This window comes from Schistocerca americana, chromosome 3 (assembly GCF_021461395.2).
Source record: "Schistocerca americana isolate TAMUIC-IGC-003095 chromosome 3, iqSchAmer2.1, whole genome shotgun sequence".
NCBI lineage: Eukaryota > Metazoa > Arthropoda > Insecta > Orthoptera > Acrididae > Schistocerca > Schistocerca americana.
The window spans coordinates 978,058,368-978,078,735 of record NC_060121.1 but is presented as its reverse complement, the minus strand read 5'-3'; the positions used below and the strand labels follow the sequence as shown (position 1 = coordinate 978,078,735).

The 20,368-nt window shown below is 44.4% G+C and overlaps 1 protein-coding gene and 1 pseudogene across 1 annotated transcript in view; both read left to right on the top strand.

The window, feature by feature from the left end:
- Positions 1–20,368, top strand: part of LOC124606883 (mannose-binding protein C) — an 806,223-nt gene that overhangs the window by 639,403 nt on the left and 146,452 nt on the right. The gene's annotated exons all lie outside the window — the stretch shown is intronic.
- On the top strand, positions 3,541–3,658 carry LOC124607814 (annotated as a pseudogene).

Here is a 20,368-nt window from a genome sequence, read left to right as displayed (position 1 = left end):
GGGCCTGGCAGACAGCGCTGTATGTGAGTGCGGTGAAATACAGACAATGGACCATCTACTCGTGTGCAAAGTGTATGGCTATGGTGGTGAACTCATGGACATACATAGACTCAGTGACTCAGCCATAGAGTGGCTCAGAAACATATCTAATATAGTGTAGCATTATATTGTTTTCTTTTTTAGTATATAGTGATAAGAATATTGTAAATTATGCCTCTGTGATGCCGAACGAGTAAATAAATAACTAGCAGGTAAACTTCTGATAGTAAACCCGTGTCTCAGAACCTTTTGAACGTAAAATAAGTTTGAAGAATGTATCACTTTCAGATCTCCCGCTTCACTGTACGCACACAGCGCAAACGATGAGCTCTGGAGGAATGCGCTCTGGAGGAAGCCATGGCATGGGCAGCGATTCGAGCTCTAGACGCCGCGTTCCCTTCTACGTGGAGAACCACAGTCAACACTTCTACTATAGCCCGATAAAAAATATTTGATACTTGGAACTTCACGGGTTGTAGTTGGTTTCCTCCGATGAAAGCGCTCAACTCACGCCCGAACCGATCGCTGTTACCAAACTGCCACAACAGTAGGTCAGTTCACTTATGATTCCTTGTTCAGCTTTTTTCTTGATGTGTTTGGCTCCCGAATCCAGGGTCTCGACATTTCATTTCGTATTTCACCACTCACACACCTATGCTAACGAAATACACTCGTTTCATACACAGTATTAACCAAACACTATTGGAGACTTCTGCACAAGACGTGATTCAGCGTCACATACGAGCGAAAAGCTTCCGTTTCAGATACGTTTGTACAATCTTCGACAATATTACTTTCATACTGAAGTCAGTGGCGTCTCGTTTCGCTGCGGTACACGATGTATATAGGGCATAATTAAGAACGAAACTTCTGTGTGTGTGTGTGTGTGTTCGTGTGTGTGTGTGTGTGTGTGTGTGTGTGTGTATTAGTTTGAATTGATCTTTAATATTAACTGCCGGCCGTTGTGGCCGAGCGGTTCTGGGCGCTTCAGTCAGGAACCGCGCAGCTGCTACGTTCGCAGGTTCGAATCCTGCCTCGGGCATGGATGTGTGGGATGTCCTTAGGTTAGTTAGGTTTAATTAGTTCTAAGTCTAGGGGACTCATGACCTCAGATGTTAAGTCCCACAGTGGTCAGAGCCATTTAGCCATTTAATATTAACTCACGTTTCATACATTACCACCTACATTGATATTCATCTCAATACAAATTAGTACAAGCGCTGAAAGACCTTGGTGTAGACAGACTTAAATTCTATAGTCATCAAAACTACTGTGGCGAGTAGACGGGTTTAGATCAATAGCAGGTCGGTGGTCAAAATGCTCTGGCTCAGCCTTTGTCTCAGAATTCCGGTATCTATCGTTGCAGTACATGTTAAGAAATACACTACTGGCCATTAAAATTGCTACACCAAGAAGAGAGGCAGATGATAAACCGGTATTCATTGGACAAATATATTATACTAGAACTGACATGTGATTACATTTTCACGCAATTTGGGTGCATAGATCCTGAGAAATCAGTACCCAGAACAACCACCTCTGGCCGTAATAACGGCCTTGATACGCCTGGGCATTGAGTCAAACAGAGCTTGGATGGCGATTACAGGTAGAGCTGCCCATGCAGCTTCAACACGATACCACAGTTCATCAAGAGTAGTGACTGGCGTATTGTGACGAGCCAGTTGCTCGGCCACCACTGATCAGAAGTTTTCAATTGGTCAGAGATCTGGAGAATGTGCTGGCCAGGGCAGCAGTCGAACAGTTTCTGTATCCAGAAAGGCCCGTATAGAACCTGCAACATGCAGTGCATTATCCTGCTGAAATGGAGGATTTCGCAGGGATCGAATGAAGGGTAGACCCACGGGTCGTAACACATCTGAAATGTAACGTCCACTGTTCAAAGTGCCGTCAATGCGGACAAGAGGTGACCGAGACGTGTAACCAATGGCACCCCATACCATCACGCCGGGTGATACGCCAGTACGGCGATGACGAATACACGCTTCCAATGTGCGTTCACCGCGATGTCGCCAATCACGGATGCGACCATCATGATGCTGTTAACAGAACCTGGATTCATCCGAAAAAATGACGTTTTGCCATTCGTGCACCCAGGTTCGTCGTTGAGTACACCATCGCAGGCGCTCCTGTCTGTGATGCAGCGTCAAGGGTAACCGCAGCCGTGGTCTCCGAGCTGATAGTCCATGCCGCTGCAAGCGTCGTCGATCTGTTCGTAAAACATATTTGTCCACTGAATACCCGTATATCATCTGCATTTCTTCTTGGTGTAGCAATTTTAATGGCCAGTAGTGTACATGCATCGTGCGTGTCCCTGGCAGGTGACGCTGCTATTGCCTTGACGGGTTTATACCAATAGCAAGTCGGTGCTAAAAATGTTCTGGCTCATCAGTGTATATTCAACAGTAGTATCATTGTATTGTTTTTGAATAGTTAGTATTGTCATCAGTAATATCAAAGCGTTTGTTCTGTCTTATGGTAAGACATTTCGTCCACTAACATCAACGATGCTTCATCCAGGCGTGCAGAAGACAACACAAAGTGTAGAACACCAGGATCAACAGATCGATAATGAAGTCGGTAAGTCCAACCAAGCTTTGATTTGGCCGACATCATGTGAAATGGTTCATATGGCTCTGAGCACTATGAGACTTAACATATGAGGTCATCAGTCCCCAAGAACTTACAACTACTTAAACCTAACTAACCTAAGGACACTACACACGTCCATGCCCGAGGCAGGGTTCGAACCTGCGACCGCAGTAGCAGCGCGGTTCCAGACTAAAGCGCCTAGAACCGCTCGACCACAACGGCCGGCTATCTTGTCTCTTCTGCACACTAGTGTTGATTATGATAAAGAAAGTCTCTAAGTGTTCTTCAGAAATTTTTAATCTGTGGACAGCAAAAAAGTAGTAGGTAGTGAACGCAAGAAAGGGATTTCACCACAAGAAGGCCTCAATTTCTGATTAAGAGAATATGCGATTACTTGCGATGTTTAGTGTTATTAGCAGAGTAGTAAACGAAGTAAAGCCGACCGCTGTGGCCGAGCAGTTCTAGGCGCTTCAGGCCGGAACCACGCGGCTGCTACGGTCGCAGGTTCGAATCCTGCCTCGGGCATGGATGTGAGTGATGTCCTTAGATTAGTTAGGTTTAAGTAGTTCTAAGTTCTAGGGGACTGATGACCTCAGCAGTTAAGTCCCATAGTGCTTAGAGCCATTTGAACCCTTAAACGAAGTAAACACTCTCTTAGAAGGTTTATACTTCCCTTCTTCGCAGGCACGCCATAGCTTTCAGAAGGTGTTGTCCCAGCATGTAAATATTTGAAGAACGTCATGATTTACCACCAAGAGCTGCTGATAAAATTTCGTTACTGAATAACCATGTTCGGTCCGCAGCCCATGATCAGGTTCATAAAAGGGTTACATCATACTAGGCGTTAGAAAATTAAAATCCATGAATTCGTTACTGTAGTCGCATAGTAATGCCAACGGCCTTGCCGCAGTGGTAACACCGGTTCCCGTCAGATCACCGAAGTTAAGCGCTGTCGGGCTGGGCTAGCACTTGGATGGGCGACCATCCGGTCTGCCGAGCGCTGTTGGCAAGCGAGGTGCACTCAGCTCTTGTGAGGCAATCTGAGGAGCTACTCGGTTGAGAAGTAGCGAATCCGGTCTCGTAAACTGACATACATACGGCCGGGAGAGCGGTGTGCTGACCACACGTCCCTCCATATCCGCATCCAGTGACGCCTGTCGGCTGAGAATGACCGTAGCGTTGAGCTTTCATAGCCTGTTCGGGCGGAGTTAAGTTTTTTGTCACGTAGTAATATAAATTACATCGTCAATCATAAAACTGTGCAAACAGTGGACTAGCCCGTGCTATATCAACAGTCAGCATTAGCGTCACGAACATAGGCATTCTATATACTCAATACTACTCTTGACATAGCACGAACAAGTACCTTGTCTGGCAGATTTATGACTGATCAGGTAAATTATCAAGGTATCTTCCATTAGGAATGTGCAATGCACTCATCGACTGTGATAAGGCTTTCAAAATGATGGAGCACAGCAGTCAGTCGTCCTTTCCTTTCAGGTTTTACTGCAGCAAAACTAGACTTGGTATAGCGTCTAAACATTATCAGTGCAATTTTAATACATGACCTGCTACAGTCCCCTGTTGTTCGGGCTCCTATCACAGTTCATTGAAGATTCAAGAATTAGTCTAACTGTGACAGGATCCCGAATAACAGAGGATTGACGTACTAGGACATGTATTAAAACTCTGAGATACTGCACTTGTAATGGCTAGGTACTCGTCGAAATCTAGATTTGCTTTAATAAAGCCTGAAAGAAAAGGACGATTGATTGCTGTGTCCCATCATCTTGATGTAAATTATATTACTATGTTACAACAGAAACGATTTCATGGATTTTACCATCTGACGCCATTGACTTTATATCGCCCAGCATGATGTAAATCCTTTTATGAACCTGGTGGTGGTCCGTGGACCGAAAAATTTTATCGTTTGGCTGCAAATAATGACGTTCTTAAACTTTAAGCTCTATTTATATTCATGCGAAAAGTTTTGTATTGCCATTTTTTGAATGACAATGAGATTATTCCTCGAGACATAGTGCAATATTAAATAATAATAATAATGATTTTTACATTCATGTTATGTACACTACTGGCCATTAAAACTGCTGCACCAAGAAGAAATGCAGATGATAAACGGGTATTCATTGGACAAATATATTATACTAGAACTGACATGTGATTACATTTTCACGCAATTTGGGTACGTAGATCCTGAGAAATCAGTACCCAGAACAACCACCTCTGGCCGCAATAACGGCCCTGATACCCCTGGGCATTGAGTCAAACAGAGCTTGGATGGCGATTACAGGTAGAGCTGCCCATGCAGCTTCAACACGATACCACAGTTCATCAAGAATAGTGACAGGCATATTGTGACGAGCCAGTTGCTCGGCCACCATTGACCAGACTTTTCAATTGGCGACAGATCTGGAGACTGTGCTGGCCAGGGGAGCAGTCGAACATTTTCTGTATCCAGAAAGCCCCGTACAGGACCTGCAACATGCGGTCGTGCATTATCCTGCTGAAATGTAGGGTTTCGAAGCGTAGAGCCACGGGTCGTAACACATCTGAAATGTACGTCCACTGTTCAAACTGCCCTCAATGCGAACAAGAGGTGACCGAGACGTGTAACCAATTACACCCCGTACCATCACGCCGGGTGATACGCCAGTATGGCGATGACGAATACACGCTTCCAATGTGCGTTCACCACGATGTCGCCAAACACGTATGCGACCATCATGATGCTGTAAACAGAACCTGGAGTCATCCGAAAAAATGACGTTTTGCCATTCGTGCACCCAGGTTCGTCGTCGAGTACACCATCGCAGGCGCTCCTGTCTGTGATGCAGCGTCAAAGGTAACCGCAGCCATGGTCTCCGCGCTGATAGTCCGTGTTGCTGCAAACGTCGTCGAACTGTTCGTGCAGATGGTTGTTGTCTTGCAAACGTTCCCATCTGTTGACTCAGGGATCGAGGCGTGGCTGCACGATCCGTTACAGCCATGCGGATAAGATGCCTGTCATCTCGACTGCTAGTGATACGAGGCCGTTGGGATCCAGCACGGCGTTCCGTATTACCCTGCTGAACCCACCGATTCCATATTCTGCTAACAGTCATTGGATCTCGACCAACGCTAGCAGCAATGTCGCGATTCGATAAAGCGCAATCGTGATGGGCTACAATCCGACCTTTATCAAAGTCGGAAACGTGATGGTAAGCATTTCTCCTCCTTACACGTGGCATCACAACAACATTTCACCAGGCAACGCCGGTCAACTGCTGTTTGTGTATGAGAAATCGGTTGGAAACACGTTGTAGGTGTCGCCACCGGCGCCAACCTTGTGTGAATGCTCTGAAAAGTTAATCATTTGCCCATCGCAGCATCTTCTTCCTGTCGGTTAAAATTTGCTGTCTGTAGCACGTCATCTTCGTGGTGTAGCAATTTTAATGGCCAGTAGTGTATTTACCTTGAGCTGTCTTCTTATTAAATTTGTATTTATAAAATGCTGACGTTTAGTGACACTGCAAGTAAGAAACTTGCAGGTAAATAAAAAGACCGGCATACTTGATGTAATGTGTGCCTTGTCGTCTTGAGTGATACGGACACCATGCATGTAAATCGTGACCGTCAAGTTTTTATTCAGCCTCGGCGTTTTAAGATCCGAATTTAGTACTAGAAAAAAAAATTTTTTTTTGATCTGCCAGTAAGCTGAGGTATAAAAGCTGCATCACTTCTTTTTTCATTCGATCTTTGAAACAAAGATCTGGATTCGTGTTAGATATTTGTTGAAATCTACATCTATGGCGTATCCCCTTTTAGACGCTTTGGTGAGATGAAATGTCGTAAGACGTCACCTGATTTGGTATTTCCCTCTGAAGCAGAGATTCCTACTGCTGTGAGAAGACGTAACAGTGCACTGTGCTTATGGTGTACGTATTTTAGTATACGAAATTTTAGCAGCTTAACCCTTGTTTGCTCATGCTCTGATACGCCACGGTTTAATTGAGAATCTATCCTTTACTTCGAAATGCGTCACAAAAGTATCGAACTTGTTTTACATTTTTATTTTATTTTCCATCTCCTATTCCTATTTTGAGCTCTCTATTCAGTTCCCCACACTTTTTTCTGCCTCTTTCATAGTAATTTTAATTTAATATATCACTGTTTCTTAGATTATTTTTCTGTATAGTCTACTATTCACTTGAGATAATCGTAACTGGGTCCTAATGACTACGCATCGTGCGTCCTGATGTAAACATCAACCAGAAACCTGCTAACCACAGCATAGCGTTATTTCTGCATACGCGGATTTTCGCATCAACTATCACTTTCAACAAAGAAAATAATTTGTAAAGTGAAAGCAGTTGCGACGCTGGCCACAAATAAAGTCTTATTATGGCGGTAGCTTTTGGATAGGTAGTAACTGTTATCTTCGCAGCGAAAACACATCTTTGCAAAATATTCTTCAAAATACGAATGCCACGATCCGACAATCCAGATCTGGCCACCAAACGTCAAGTCATTCAGATGAGGGTAATGGTCAATCCGTTTTATGCTTCGTAAGCCATTTAGTGAGAACGAAAAGATGATCCGTCAGCACTTCGCTACTTTCACCAGCATGAGTTGGTGATTCCAGTGCACTTTTCAGAAGAAATTACAACCCTCTAACCTCCTTTTTCGCAAGCGAAGTCTATCCGACCTCATTTGGGACAAAGATAGCGATATATCGCTGTTACAGTTACTAACCAAACTCGGTGGGTACATGATTTTTTTCTCCTCACATAAAAGGAGAATAAAATGATTGCCTCAAGTTGGTCGTAAATGCCACACGTGCTTCGCAGCAACATTTACAATAACTACATCGGTTGAAATGAAAATACGAAAATAGTTAATAAAATCTTCCGTCGGTTCTAAGTAGAACAACATAATAAATGAAAAGCACCAGTTTGCTTTTGTTCTCTAATATACTTGTATTGTGGCAACCGGTTTTCGGCTTACAACGCCAAGTTGCAATGCTTGCAAACAACATTGGAAATAACACGTCTAGACTGAAGCAGAATCATACAGTAAGTAACATCTTTGACAGAGTGGTGGTAATGCAATGAAAAAGTAAAAATTGAACAGTACATAAATAACAGTTGAGTAGACAGCAAAAACCTTTAACACAAAATAGGAATAGCATGCCTACATAACAGTTTCTATTAATAAATTACTTTTGTTTATTAATAGAAACCCTGCATAAATGGCATAGTAGACGGGTGCCTCTTTTTATAGGGAATGTAGGGCTTCATAATTTTCTACAGGGTTTTGCATTGTTAACGAGGATATAAGATGAATATCAACAACACCAAAACAATGATAATGGAATATAGTCGAATTAAATCATTTGATGCTAAGGGAATCAGATAAGGAAACGAGACACTAAAAATAGTAGATCAGGATAACTGTTTCCGTAGAAAAATAGATAATGGTAGCCCAAGTAGAGAGGATATAAAATGTGGACTGGCAATAGCGAGAACAGTGTTTCGAAAGAATATAGATTTTAAGTGTTAAGAAGTCTTTTGTGGAAGTATTTGGCTGGAGTGTAGCAGTGTATGGAAGTGAAACATGGACGATAAACATTTAAGACAAGAAGAGAGTAGAAAAGTGTTGCTTCAGAAGAATACTTAAGGTTAGATTAGTAGATTGTGTGACTAATGAGGAGGTATTGAACTTAGACTGAAACTGGTCATTAGCAAAGAAACAAAACTGGCAGTAGGTAATTAATCAATTTTCATATTTCTAGACACTCTGTGGCTGCATGGAAAAGAAAGGGACCCTTCTTGGTAATAATGTATGCAGACAATGACAACACAGGTGCCCTAAGAGTTTTAACTATTGCAGGTTATCATTCAAGTTGATCATACTCTGCGAAATAAATCTCACTAGGTAATGCTTATACAAGGTTATATTTTTTCACTTAACAGTGCTACGATGTTGTAGCTGTGTACTCACGGGCTAACGAATCGGGCGCGCCTACACTGGCGCGAGCGTAGCTGCACACCCCGTTGGCGGGAGCGCCCAACAAACTCTTCCGCACTCTTTCATGACTCAAGCTGCTGCGCCCCCTCTCTGCTTACAACGCTACAGAGACGCTACACACGCGAAGATAAACAACGGCACAACTACTGCCATTTGGCCGTTGCTATCGACACATTTAAATAAAGTGCCCTTGGCTATTACCCAGCAATATACAATATTTACCTTATAATGACAATTAACAAAGTAAGAGCATATGGACTATCAGACCAATTGTGTGATTGAAGAGTTCCTAGATAACAGAACGCAGCATGTCATTCTCAATGGAGAGAAGTCTTCCGAAGTAAGAGTGATTTCAGGTGTGCCGCAGCATATTGCTATTCACAATATACATAAATGACCTTGTGGATGACATCGGAAGTTCACTGAGGCTTTTTGCGGATGATGCTGTGGTGTATCGAGAGGTTGTAACAATGGAAAATTGTAGTGAAACGCAGGAGGATCTGCAGCGAATTGACGCATGGTGCAGGGAATGGCAATTGAATCTCAATGTAGACAAGTGTAATGTGCTGCGAGTACACACAAAGATAGATCCCTTATCATTTAGCTACAATATAGCAGGTCAGCAACTGGAAGCATTTAATGCCATAAATTATCTGGGAGTACGCGTTAGGAGTGATTTAAAATGGAATGATCATATAAAGTTGATCGTCGGTAAAGCAGATGCCAGACTGAGATTCATTGGAAGAATCCTAAGGAAATGCAATCCGAAAACAAAGGAAGTAGGTTACAGTATGCTTGTTCGCCCGCTTGAATACTGCTCACCGGTGTGGGATCCGTACCAGATAGGGTTGATAGAAGAGATAGAGAAGATCCAACGGAGAGCAGCGCGCTTCGTTACAGGATCATTTAGTAATCACGAAAGCGTTACGGAGATGATAGATAAACTCCAGTGGAAGACTCTGCAGGAGAGACGCTCAGTAGCTCGGTACGGGCTTTTGTTGAAGTTTCGAGAACATACCTTCACCGAAGAGTCAAGCAGTATATTGCTCCCTCCTACGTATATCTCGCGAAGAGACCATGAGGATAAAATCAGAGAGATTAGAGCCCACACAGAGACATACCGACAATCTTTCTTTCCACGAACGATACGAGACTGGAATAGAAGGGAGAACCGATAGAGGTACTCAAGGTACCCTCCGCCACACACCGTCAGGTGCTTGCGGAGTATGGATGTAGATGTAGATGTAGATACATACATTCACAAATAAATACACTATTACCTTCATTACATATTAAGTACGGTTTCTGTAAGAAAGCCTGAATTAGAAGTACAGTACACGTTGTGAACGGGTATTAAACGCCGAAAAATTTTGGATGCTGCGTAAGGTGTTTTATCTAAATTTTCGGTGTTACACCAGGTCTGATACTCATCGAATTCCTCAGGCACGGAAAAACCTTTAACAGTGATGTGTACTATGACACACTCCGCAGCCCACGCAAGTCTATCAAGAGCAAACGGCCCAGGCTGGTCACGGAGGGAGTGATTCAGCTCCAAGATAACACGCCTCCACACATCGCCACAGTCACATACTCGTAAACTGTAATGGCCAAGTTGGAGTGTGAGAAACCTGAGCATCCGCCCTAGAACCCGGACACGACGCCCTGTGTCTTCCACGAAAGCGCTTCCACTCTGGCGACGAACTGAAGGACACAGAGAAAGACAGGCTCTTGTCACAGCCACAACAATTCCGGGAACAAGTAATCCTTCGTCTCGTGAAACAATGGCATAGTTGTGCTCGTGTCCCAGGTGATTAATTTCTAATAAAGGCTTCAGTTCTACGCAGTGAGTTGTTTCGTAACTTTTGTTTTCAAAACCGCTCATAAGTGTCGCAATTCTGGTATTGCGATACACATTCTGTGCAGCTCCTAACTTGCTTATTTCGCTACGCTACTTCTGTTGCTTAGTTTGGTTATAATTTGTGGCATCTTGTAGTAGTAGTAACTGAAATGTCGCGAGCTGCCAGTTAATCAGATCCTTTTTCGCACTTGCTCCATACAGTAATACAGTCTTCCACACTTTTTGTGCTTCCCCACTGTGTTAGTCATTTTATAATTCGATTTGAGCTGTATAGAAATTTCCACTGTGTTTCGTTGTGATTTATGTCATTCATTAAAGCAAATAAATAACTGTTCATCTCTGTCTTGACTTAGATTAGAAAATTGTTTAAAGTGTCCTACAACTTCGCCTGGTGAGGCGAGCGATTAAAAATAAAATGTAACGTATTCTGTACACAACTGGTTCACTTCACTTGGTCGCGTTGTCTTTGTGGACAGTGAGCTACGAGAATAATTTACTTGTTTTTTGTAAAAGCAACGAGCATTGCATTTGATCGTGTTAAATTCGTACGATTTGGTTGCATGTGTTAGGTTGTGATAGCAACGAGAATTGCACTCGCTCTTCTTGCCTTGTGTTGTGTTAATTAACAAAGGGAGCTAGAACTTCCAGCCTCATAGCATTTACTAAGAGACACAGACACCACCTCACTTTCCCTCGCCGTTTAGCAGTGCTGACAGTACTCGAGAACATAGAGTTACATCAAAGCGCCACTTACTATTCTGTCTCTGAGAATCCACCGGCAATACGTTGCCCTTTTTGTCCCTACAGGGCTCAGACGAGAGATTTTTGTTTCTTCATGTGTTCCCTATTTGTTGAAAAATATTACAGTGCCGAGGTGTTGAAACTTACACTGGAATTTCACTGCCACCATACCAGATTACAGTCTGGCAGTAAAAGCAAGGAAGATTGTGGTTTAAAGTCTTGCCGTTGACGGGGTCATTAGAAACGGAGCAGAAGGTAGGATTAAGAAGGACGGGGAAAGAAATCGGTAGTGTAATTTTCAAAGGAACCATACTGACTCTTTTGCCTTAAGCGTTGTTGTCAAAACATGGAAAATATAAACCTGGGTGACTGAAACGGGCATCCAATCCCGGTCAACTCTCTTATCACTGCACCAACTCGCTCGATAAATGCCGGTATATAAAACTCAGGCTGTTCTGAGTTTTCCAGGAGAATGGGGAAGCTTTGTTCTCTCAGAAAGCATATTAAAAATACGAAAAACGCTTTAAATGTTTACTCTATGCATGCATGTATGAGCTACGTAAATGTGACGTCGTCGCATTTAAGGAAGTCGTATCTCGCTGAGTGTATCGTAGTCGTCAATGTCACTTACTGGATTCAAGGTAGTAGTTTAGTGGTAACGCATTTTCAAGATAGGAGTGTAAGGAAAACATTTCGAGTTGAGCCTCTATGGACTGCGTGGTAACAACAAATTTCATTTTAGTGTCTAGGTCTAGTTCCTGTTCCAGCTTTGACTTCCTGCCAGTATCTTCTGCGTCCACCAAGAAGTGCCTATTTATGCTCTTCGGACAAAGGTCCTTTCCATCTTTCGGACGTTGATGCCATTTAAAACCTTGGCAGTTGTTCATCAATCTTCTAAATTTGTTCCTGTCAGAAATTTCTCTTTCTGAGATACCAATCTGCCTAAGATCTTTCTCATACTCTTCGAACCATCTCGGCATTTTTTTCTTAGATTGGATGGAACTCCATATTCTTATTGTTAGTCGGCCACCGTCGATCGTCATGAGATGGCCGTAAAATAGCAATCGTCCCTTCTAAACGGATGCTGTGATAGGTTCTGTCTTGCTCTACAAGTCCTCATTTGCACTCATTCGCCACTGTCTATCAACCCATCTATTACCTGGGATTTTCCTTAATATCCTACGCTCTCGCTTTTCCAGCCACTCAGCTCGACCTTCTCTATTCATGGTCAAAGTTTCGGACCCATATAAGCCCCCGGGTTTTACAACTGTATTATAATGTCGGAACTTGGCCCCTATACTCTAGACGTTTTGTTATAGGTATTCTTTGTCAGTTGGTATGCTTCGTACAACTTCCTCATCCTGACACTAATTGCTTCTTCTTCTACTCCATTCCCCTGGAAGAAAACATTATATTTTCAAGGTAGGAGTTTAGAGGAAAGATTACATTTTCTGCATACTCGGAAGTACTTTGCGGCTCCTGTGCGCACTTGCCACAGCGGTCACAGATACTGTTGGAGGACGCCGTGACCGAGGTCGCTGACGCACACCTGCGCGGCGCTCGACTTGGATGTAAGCCGATTCCGGTCCTGGTGGTGCACAACATTTTCACTGCCAGTACAGATATTTAGCCGGTTGGTGGAGGAGAGGTGATGGCGTAAAATTGCTGAACAACAGTCTTTGCTACAACATCCTGAATTGAACTTTCAACCTCTCTGGCAGTCTCTCATGAAGTGAGGCCATGTGACGCAGTTGATTGTGATCCGTGCGTCGGGTGGGGAGGTTAAGCCCGGCAGCCCCGCCGGTGCTATCCGAGAGAATTAGGCTGCCTGCCACCAGCTGGTGTCACCCTGACTCTTCTCTCATTACCATCATCATCGTCATTATACAGCATAAAAGTGACCGTACATTTCACAGGCATCCATTACACTCATCTACACTCCACAAATACACATACGTCACCACGCTCACATGTTGTTGTTGTGGTCTTCAGTCCTGAGACTGGTTTGATGCAGCTCTCCATGGTACCCTATCCTGTGCAAGCTTTTTCATCTCCCAGTACCTACTGCAACCTACATCCTTCTGAATATGTTTAGTGTATTCATCTCTTGGTCTCCCTCTATGATTTATACCCTCCACGCTGCCCTCTAATACTAAATTGGTGATCCGTTGATGCCTCATAACATGTCCTACCAACCGATCTCTTCTTCTAGTCATGTTGTGCCACAAACTCCTCTTCTCCCCAATCCTATTCAATACCTCCTCATTAGTTATGTGATCTACCCATCTAATCTTCAGCATTCTTCTGTAGCACCACATTTCCAAAGCTTCTATTCTCTTCTTGTCCAAACTATTTATCGTCCATGTTTCACTTCCATACATGGCTACGCTCCATACAAATACTTTCAGAAATGACTTCCTGACACTTAAATCTACACTCGATGTTAACAAATTTCTCTTGTTCACAAACGCTTTCCTTGCCATTGCCAGTCTACATTTTATATCCTCTCTACTTCGTCCATCATCAGTTATTTTGCTCCCCAAATAGCAAAACTCCTTTACTACTTCAAGTGTCTCATTTCCTAATCTAATTTCTTCAGCATCACCCGACTTAATTCGACTACATTCAATTACCCTCGTTTTGCTTTTGTTGATGTTCATCTTATATCCTCCTTTCAAGACACTATCCATTCCGTTCAACTGCTCTTCCAAGTCCTTTGCCGTCTCTGACAGAATTACAATGTCATCGGCGAACCTTCAAGTTTTTATTCCTTCTCCATGGACTTTAATACCTACTCCGAATTTTTCTTTTGTTTCCTTTACCGCTCGCTCAATATACAGATTGAATAACATCGGGGAGATGCTACAGCCCTGACTCACTCCCTTCCCAACCACTGCTTCCCTTTTATGCCCCTCGACTCTTATAATTGCCATCTGGTTTCTGTAAAAATTGTAAATAGCCTTTCGTTCCCTTTATTTTACCCCTGCCACCTTTAGAATTTGAAAGAGAGTATTCCACTCTCACATATCCGCAAAGAAAGGGCCCATGGCGCGCAAGTGAAGAACATCCTTTCCGCTCGGTAAATGAACGCACCACGTGAGATCTCCCAGCCAGCAACGCTCTACGAAACGACCAGGCGCCAATATACTGCGGAGCTGACGTTGGAAAATTAGTGGTGGCAGATGTCGAGCACACTGAGTGGAAGAAACTGGATCATTGCAGCTGTTCAGCACAGTGTGTAGTTCTGCACAGACAGGAAGTACTGCCTGCGTGTACAGGAGCAGAATTCCAGCGCTGTTGAGCAATGGCGGGATGAGCAGGCAGTTCACCGCCGCGGCTCCACTTTCCCAGCCCGCTCACCCCCCACGTCTGTCTTCACACTTCAGACGCCTGCCGCGGTCGGCAAGACTTCAGAGAGGCGACACAAAGGGCTGCCTGCCCGCCCAGTGGTGCTCGCCGAGGCTCCTCGTCTCCTGCCACCTGCTTGCCGTGGCCGACGCTGCAACTCCGGTGAAAGGACGCTTACGGGCAGCGGAAGGGTCAGCGCCGACGTCGCTAAGCTGACGGGTCCGGGAAAGCAATCTGCAGTGCCATTCAATCAATCGTATTTACGTAACCGACCTCAGAACTGAAAAGCCAAGTTTCATCTGCTAATCTGTTCAGCTTAACAAGCATACCTTTTCATGACAGTTGATGTAAGACAATGGTGGCTTGTCAAGAAGTCAAATGTATCTGTACCTCCAGAATAAATCTCTCTCACTGCAGCGGAGTGTATGCTACGAGAGTCACTCCAAAAGAAATGCACACTATCTTTTTTTAAATCTATCTTTAATTCTACATGTTTGAAAGTTTTGCAGTGTGTAGATACGTCCTTTATGAACAATATTTTCATTTCTCCACATAATTTCCATCCCTCTCAACTGCCTTACGCCATCTTGGAACCAGCGCCTGCATACCCGCACGGTAAAATTCTGGACCAAACTGATGGAGCCACTGTTTGGCAGCGTCCACAAGGGAGTCATCATCTTGAAGCCTTGATCCACTAATAGAGTCTTTCAGTTTCCCAAAAAGATGATCCTCACATGGAGCCAGGTCAGGACTGTAAGGCGGGTGTTTCAGTGTTGTCCATCCGAGTTTTGTGATTGCTTCCATGGTTTTTTTGACAGACATGTGGCCGTGCAATGTTGTGTAACAGCAAAACATCCTGCTTTTGCCGATGTGGTCGAACACGACTCAGTCGAGCTCGAAGTTTCTTCAGTGTCGTCACATATGCATCACAATTTATGGTGGCTGCACTTGGCATGATGTCCACAAGACGCTGTAGCCATAACTTTTCCAGCAGAAGGTGTGGTTTTGAGCGACTGCTACCGTCGCTGGTTCGAATCCTGCCTCGGGCATGGATATGTGTGATGTCCTTAGGTTAGTTAGCTTTAAGTAGTTCTACGTTCTAGGGGACTGATGACCCCAGATGTTAAGTCTCATAGTGCTCAGAGCCATTTGAACTATTTGTGGTTTTGAATTGTTTTTTCTTGGGTGAATTTGCATGATGCCACTCCATTGATTGCCTCTCCGTCTCTGGTAAAAAATGATGGAGCCATGTTTCATCACCTGTCACAATTCTTCCGAGAAATTCGTCTCCACCATTCTCGTACTGTTCCAAAAGTTCGCTGCATACCGTTTTTCTTGATTCTTTGTGAGCCACTGTCAACATCCTGGGAACCCACTTGGCACAAACCTTTTTTAACGCCAACACTTTCAGTGTTCTGCAAACACTTCCTTCCCCTATCCCAACGTAGCGTGACAATTCGTTCAGTGTGATGCGTGTGTCAGCAGTCACCAATTCGTTAACTCTCTGCACATTGTCTGGAGTGTGTGCTGTACGAGGCCTGCCGCTGCGAGGACAATCCTCAATATTGCCGTGCCCGCTTTCATCACGTGACCTGCTTGCCCACCGACTAGCTGTACTGCGATCGACAGCAGCATCTCCATACACCTTTTTCAACGTCTTGCGGGTGTTTCCCGCTGTCTCGTTTTCACAGCACAGGAACCCCATGACAGCACGTTGCTTCTGACGAACGTCAAGTGTAGCAGCCATCTTGAAGACATGCTGTGACGGCGCCACTCACGGGAACAGTTTAAAAAGAAGCGGGAAGGATGTATCTACATACTGTAAAACTTTCACACATGCAGAATGAAAACTGTATTTTTACAAAAATAGTGTGCATTTCTTTTAGAGTGACCGTAGTATTATTAAACTTCCTGACGGATCAGACATGTCTGCCAGTCCAGGGTCGAACTTGGAATCACACCTTTCCCACTGCCACCAAAACGCAAAGTTCTGGACTCGACATCGGTTCGGCGCACAATTTTAATCTGCCAGGAAGTACATATATTTGTCTCATACTATTGTCATCCGTTAGGTGTCCAGGAAATCATTTGATTGAACAAGAGAGGGTTTATTTCTGTAGCTGTTGGAGACACGCTTTTGTAGCCAGTGACACCCCATTGCTTCTATCGTCGTAGAAAGCAATGCAACCAGCTTTCCTACTAAGTGAACACTTCCTGGCAAGTGGCGAAATAATGGTCTCCTGCTACAAACATTCCATAAATCCTTCTGCAACAAATTTGTGTTCTCGTCTTTTAATAGCCTTGCACATATTGTCAAATGCAATACACATTGTTAAACAGCGTAGTGTCTCGAACACTGCGACCGAATGAATAGTTTCATGTTAATGAACCCGCTTTTGTTAGGATAACACAAAAGCATAACTTCCAGTTCAGGTGCTACACTAGTCTGAATCTGTCCTGACTACAACTAAGTCCAACATACACTAGAGTCACACTCCAGAGTGCATTACCGACGTTATTAGCAGTCGTGGCTGTGGCCGTTTCTATACACACACCTGATGAAGAGTGTTGACTGCCGACACAACATTGCTGGTTACTTGCTAGGGCACGGCATAAATAATCACGCAGATTGCTACTGGGAATCTGCACTACTGGCTGTGGCCGTCGAGTGATACCATGCGTCCGCTCATTCATTGGCTCCTCAGGCAAAGTAATGTCACCCCTCTGTCTGATTGGTGCACGTAACGGAGATAAGCAAAGTAATGCAGCTGCCGCTAGTAGGCTCTGTGGAAGACCGCCAAAGTACGCTCTGCACTGGCTTCACTTTTATGTGGGCCAAACCTCCGTGCCACCCGTGACAGAAGGCAGGACTACATGGCTACGTGGCAGAGGTTGTGGCGTGGAACACTTCTGACTCCCCAGGGGAGACAGGCGAAGCTTCTTACTCTTCGGCTGTTACTGTGATTACTAGACGATATCTCCCTTCAAACTAGCATCCGCACCATCCCTGCCGGGCCCAGAGTCCATCGGTTCCACTGGTGGCAGGGTTTGGGGCTGGTGGGCTGCAGAGGTTCTGCGGCTCCCCCTTTCGCTTCCAGGGTAGATCTCCTTTCTGCTGCTGAAACAGAAATAGGTCTATAATTGCTGGAAGGAGAAAAAGTATCAACTCGTGGTCGGAGCTAATGCGCTGCAGGATACCCTTCCTTCTTTTCCTACTCTACGCCTCAAACCCACTGGCGATAGTCCTTCCCTGAAGACGAGTTGCAGTGACGGACAGAGAGGTCCTGACCAGCCGTCAGTGCAGCAGCTCCTCGGGAGATGTGTCCTGATGGGGAGAACTTCTGTAAGAAGAGAGACACGTCAATAAGGTGTCCTCTGAAGTATAGTCAGCAGAGAGTTTTTTTCACTTGAGCCTTGAATGTCTGAGCGAAGCATTCTGCAACCCGTTCGACTACGGACTTATCGGCGTGCTATGGAGGTGTTTTATCCCACGAGCTGCGCAGGAAGATTTAAATTACTGAGCAGTATACAGTGCGCGATTATCTGTAACAGTAGCTGTTGGGAAACCTTCCACTGCGAAGATCTGTTTCACGGTGCAGACTTTTTGCGGCGCAAAGACGTAAGAATAATAGCTTCAGCGTCCTCAAGAATAAGCAAATTAGCCTCCAGTTGTGGTCTGGCGCAGCCTAGGTTGGACCAAGTCCAGGGTTCCTTCGCCTTAGGCCAAGGAAATGAAAATCGGGGGTGCGGCTTGCTATTTACCATAAGGTTGTATACATTCCACATTTCCATCCATGACATACATTTGTTTGGCCAAATCCTGAATGTCAACCCAAGTTGCTGAAAAAGATTAAGTCCCGTCATGTTAACAGCTTTTTGAGAGTGCTTCACCAGCAGGGAAGTTTGTTTTTGTGCCGAGTAGCCACTGTTCAACGATCTTTAATTTAAATCGGCTGATCACTGTAACTCATCAGAGTGGCCTTGAGATTCGGCCAACTTTGGAGAAGTAATAACGTTGTAAGTAGCACTGCTTATGAAAGTTTTAGAGGACGTTGTATCAATTTGAACTTGCAGATTTTGTCCAGTGAGTCCAACGTCACTCGAAACTGCTTCCGTACCTTCATAAATAATACTGTAAACGCCATTTTCGAAGTCATCGTCCACATATTCAGCTGCACTTGTGCAGGTACATGCTTCTGCACATAAACGCCTCTTTTGCCCCTTTTTCGATAATGTAAACACTTCATGTTTTACGATCGCCTTATCATGAGTAACATAGTACTGTGACTGATTTCCGAACAAATTTTGACATGTCCCCCTTTGGTTCTGTCTACCCTTGCGACTGTAAAATTTGTTACCGCTATGAAAGTCTGTCGTATAAACCTCGGTTCAAAAGGCTCTATGGGACTCAACTGCTGTGGTCATAAGTCCCCTAGAACTTAGAACTACTTAAACCTAACTAACCTAAGGACATCACACACATCCATGCCCGAGGCAGGATTCGAACCTGCGACCGTAGCGGTCGTGCGGTTCCAGACTGTAGCGCCTTTAACCGCTCGGCCACTCCGGCCGGCTATAAACCTCGGCTCATCCGTGATTGAGAGTCCGCCCTGTTTGCTCAGCAGTCTGAATAACACACAGACATGCTTCCAGCGTGAGTTATTTAAGAGGGTAAGGCAATTCCGTAGCGCTACATCTGGTGCACGAACGATAAGCGTGTCGCTGGCCGCTGAACAGGCATATAACAGATTACAGCCCAGATTTTCACATTTGAATTTACAATCCCTAGTGAGACCTTGCACCATAGCTACCTATTCCGTGAAAGACTGCCAGGGATTCTTATTCACCCTATAGAAATTCAGCGTACCGCCGCCACTACAGTCTTACTTTGAAAATATTCAGTCTTTGTCCTTCGCTTATGCAGAACCTAACACACGTGGGTCTTCACCCGGGAACAACTGTTACATCAGACCGTAGATATGAGCACCGGCACTGGATAATAAGAAAGCTCACTTGGTAATATCGCATACTGTGCCGTGAAGTGTTGCCGCAGTCTGGCGAGGTAACTGGAGCGAGTTTCCTTTGCCGCGTCAAATTGGTGCAACTCCGCCAGCGTCCGCCTGGCTTCATCCAGCCTTTGTAACAGCTTTTCCTGAGTAGCATTAAGGGCCTGCAAGAAGTGTGAGATTTGCACTGTCAAGTCAATTTGCTGCGCCATCTGAAATTAACTGAACACAGATTAATAAAATTATAAACAGCCGACCAGTTACAATGGATAAAGAATTCTTTACCTAGGTTTCAACAAATTTAAATTTGTCTTCTTCAGAAGGTGGCCTAAGGTGTTAAAAAAAAGCTCTCTAATTTGTAATGCAAGAGCTCTCTAATTTGTGTTAAAATCTATTCTTGACTTAAGTTTCATACCTTTCTAATGTAAGCCATGATGTTCATTGTCCTTAGGCCACCTTCTGAAGAAGACAAATTTAAATTTGTTGAAACCTAGGTAAAGAATTCTTTATCCATTGCAACTGGTCGGCTGTTTATAATTTTATTACGCAGAACCGTTGCTGTTGTGCAGCTATGTTTACAATAGCAAAAAAAAAAAAAATACTGAACACAGATTATCGTTCTCAGCTAGAGCGCCTGCGCCGGTCGCTGTGGCCGAGCGGTTCTGGGCGCTTCGGTCGGGAGCTGCGCTGCTGCTAAGCTCGCGGGTTCGAATCCTGCCTCGGGCATGGATGTGTG